Source organism: Pinus tabuliformis, chromosome X, assembly GCF_031772625.1.
Source record: "Pinus tabuliformis cultivar Carrire ecotype Pingquan chromosome X, CPIR1, whole genome shotgun sequence".
Taxonomy (NCBI): domain Eukaryota; kingdom Viridiplantae; phylum Streptophyta; class Pinopsida; order Pinales; family Pinaceae; genus Pinus; species Pinus tabuliformis.
Window position 1 is genome coordinate 302022556 of NC_142308.1, and position 3353 is coordinate 302025908.

At 35.1% G+C, this 3353-nt stretch overlaps 2 pseudogenes; both read left to right on the plus strand.

Moving 5' to 3' along the window:
• The first annotated feature begins 1114 nt into the window (after nt 1-1114).
• LOC149139616 (dynamin-related protein 5A pseudogene) lies at nt 1115-1822 on the plus strand (annotated as a pseudogene).
• Nucleotides 1823-1828: 6 nt separating this feature from the next.
• Nucleotides 1829-2762, plus strand: LOC149139617 (dynamin-related protein 5A-like; annotated as a pseudogene).
• The last annotated feature ends 591 nt before the right edge of the window (nt 2763-3353 follow it).

A 3353-nucleotide genomic window follows, 5' to 3' on the forward strand; every position in this document is an offset into this window, starting at 1 on the left:
TCCACATGATTGTTGGTTTTCCTACCTAGCTCATAAAATTAATTGGAAACAATTTTAACTTTAAATTTGAAATAACTCCTCCTCTCTTGCTGCCCCACAATTTAAATATAAATTTATTATTATTATGTTCTATGATTTAGTTAAAAAAAAAAACAAGTAACTAAATCATATATCGTAAGTTAACATTAACAATTGTAAAATGTAACTCTATATAATTAATTTTTAACTATAAATAAACATAATATTTTATTATAACATTGAAATAATTTATTTTACATCCAACATAATCCACACATTTTCAGAAACATCTAAAAATATTTTTTTCCCTAATGTTAAAAGACAACACCAAAATACACGTCGATTTTTTCTTTTTTAAATGAAATCCTTAAACATAGAAGTCTACATCTTGTGCTATGGTTAGAGGCTACATATGATTTTTATTCCCAACAAAGATATGTAAGTCCTATTTTATTTCATTTATTGGATCCTAAAATATTTTGTATAAAATATCATTCAACTAAATATAATTTATTGTCTCCCATGATAATTTTAAAAACATGATAGTTTTCCCTTGCTGGCCCTAAAGACAACATTAGACACCATTCCAAAGTAGATATGGTGGAGAGTAGATATACGTTTCCACCATATACATATGGTTCTAGACACATTTATGTATGAAAAACACCATTCGAAGCAGACATGGTCGTGTACAACCAAATTTCGTTCGTTTTTCTTTATTGGGCCTTAGAGTGATGATACTTCAAACCAACAATTGTTTTCTTTTAGTGGTGCCCAAACACATATGTAAAGCGTTTTCTTTTAGTGGTGCCCAAACACATATGTAAAGCATTAGTCAGAGGAAAAATAATTATATGCCAAAAGGAGTTTTCATTGTGGGTTGTGGTTGCCAAACACTGTTGAACCCAACCAATCAGTGAGTCTTATTTTTGTCATCCTCGCTCCAATCCATTTACAACATGTGGAACAATCCTTGGAGCTACAAGAGTTTCTAGTTGAATATATCTTGGTGGAAAAGATTTGATCCCCTCACATTTTTTTAGTTGAGCTGAGATATTCAATTTATTAGCACAACACGCCCAGGAAAACGACATCCATGACGACACCTAGCCAAAGTTGGAGGAAAGAATATAACTCGCAATCTCCACGAAGTAGATATGTTGACAACTTATATGCATCACGGGATGTTTGATCTTGATTTGAAGCCTAGAATCGACTGCAAGCTAGCACTGTGGCATTTGGTGAGAATTCCCCTAATTCCCGAGATTTTTTATCTCAGTGGCCAGTCTGATGGAAAAAGTTCTCTGCTAAAAGTTCTACTGGGCTTCAGATTCAATGTTAGAGAAGTTGAAATGGGAACGCGAAGGTCATTGATTTTGCAAATGGTGCATGACCCTTCTATTGTAGAACCCTGCTACCAGTTTCATGATGATGATTTTGATTACTATGAAGCTCCAATTGCATTATCTTATGCTTTTGTTGATTCCATCAGAAGAAGAACATAGGAGAATTTGAAGAAAATTCTGTAAAAAATCTAAGATGCAGTCTTTGCGAAGCCTAGTGTGATGTGGAAAGAGTATATCTACTACACAAATTTGATAATTATTGATATCCCTAGAAGAAAGGTGAACCAGAAAGTACACCAGATGATATTTTATCTAGCGTAAAGGCATTGGCAGCACCCACCCACTGTTTTCTTCTATTCCTTCAACATAGTAGTGTGGAGTGGTGCTCTTCACTTTGGTTGGACACAATTCATGCAGCTGATCCTACTTTGAGGCATACAATTGTTGTTGTTTTTTAATTTTAACTTGCAATTGAGTGCACAAGAATTGAAGACTCTTATGATTGTGAGAGAAGCACCGTTGCTGGGGTTTGAGGCTACATTTCTTTTCATGCCGCTTTGAGGCGGGCCTATGACCATTTCATTCAAAATTTGACAAAGAAATGCAAGGATCTTGTGAGGCATCATTTGGAATAAGTTACAAGTCCTTATTATTAGGTTTATAGTCCAGAATACAACATGGGAAATGATTTTCTTAGCTTTGGCACATCAACAACAAGATATAGGTTCAATCATCGGATCCAATGTTTATGGACCTTTCTAAAGATCTAGGATGTCCACAAGAAGAGGAATTGGATGAGGGACATGAGAATGTTGCTTCGCCAGGGCACCTGCAAGAAACACCAAACAAAGGGTCTGATTCAAGAGATCCACTTAGAGAAAGTTAAATGATTGTCCTTGAGACACCTTCGCCTAATCAACCAAGCAGTGAGATCGGTGCATAAAAGAAAAAGGAATATGGAATTGCCAGTGGGTGTATTGGAGCTAAACTAGGAGGGTGGAAGATGCAAATTCCATTGGAATCTAATTCTCATGTAGGTCAAAACAAGGAGCCTAAATATTCCAACTTGAATGTGTTATTTTGGAACAACAACTCTTCATCAACATACACTGAAGTTTGTTCTTTAGCTACCTAGCATTTTTGGAGTATCCGTGAAGCCCTCATACAACATATGTGTCATCTACTCTAAATGTTGGCTTCCTGACTCCTTTTCGAGACAAATTAATAGTGGCACTGGGAGTGAATCTATTTACTATGACTAATGAAACACTTATGGATATGTTTGTTGTACCTAATGCTCTGGACCTTGTTAGGAATGAATGCTAAGTCACGCAAAAGCGTCTAAAGACTTTACAATATTTCTTGAATGAATTTAGGAATCGTGCTCATGCACTTTGAGTTGGAAGGTTCTTGGAACTTGGGATTGAGAAAGGGAAGCTGCATTGTTCGGATAAACAATAGGTGGAATTTTCCTAGAGTCCCTGACACTAGTTTTTTGTGATATTAACATTTGGACCGCTGACTCAAATTCTGTGTAGGGTATAAAAGTGATGTAAGGTTCTAGAGTGATTTAGACCCAACATAGACATGCAGTTACATTTTAGAAGTTATGGACACTAAAGTAAAACAAACTTTGTTCAAGATAATATAAGTTCTATGTAGTTTGACTTCAATGGTTGACTGAACAGAGACCAAAATATCTCATGTTTCTTTCCATGGAATTGATATCTTCTTTTACGAAATTTATAATGTGTTATTTTTCCTACCAACCTATCAGTGTGTTGTATGTTCATGTGGTCTTAGTATATTATCATATTATAATCTCTCAGATACATGTATCATGTATGCTTTGCCATGAAACATATTTTACATAATTTAAATATAGACAATATGATCTTTGCAACAATGATTGCCAATCTACCAGAGGTAGCAAAGACTAGAGTAATATGCCTCTTCCACGAGTGAAGTCAAATCTATCACAGGCAACCT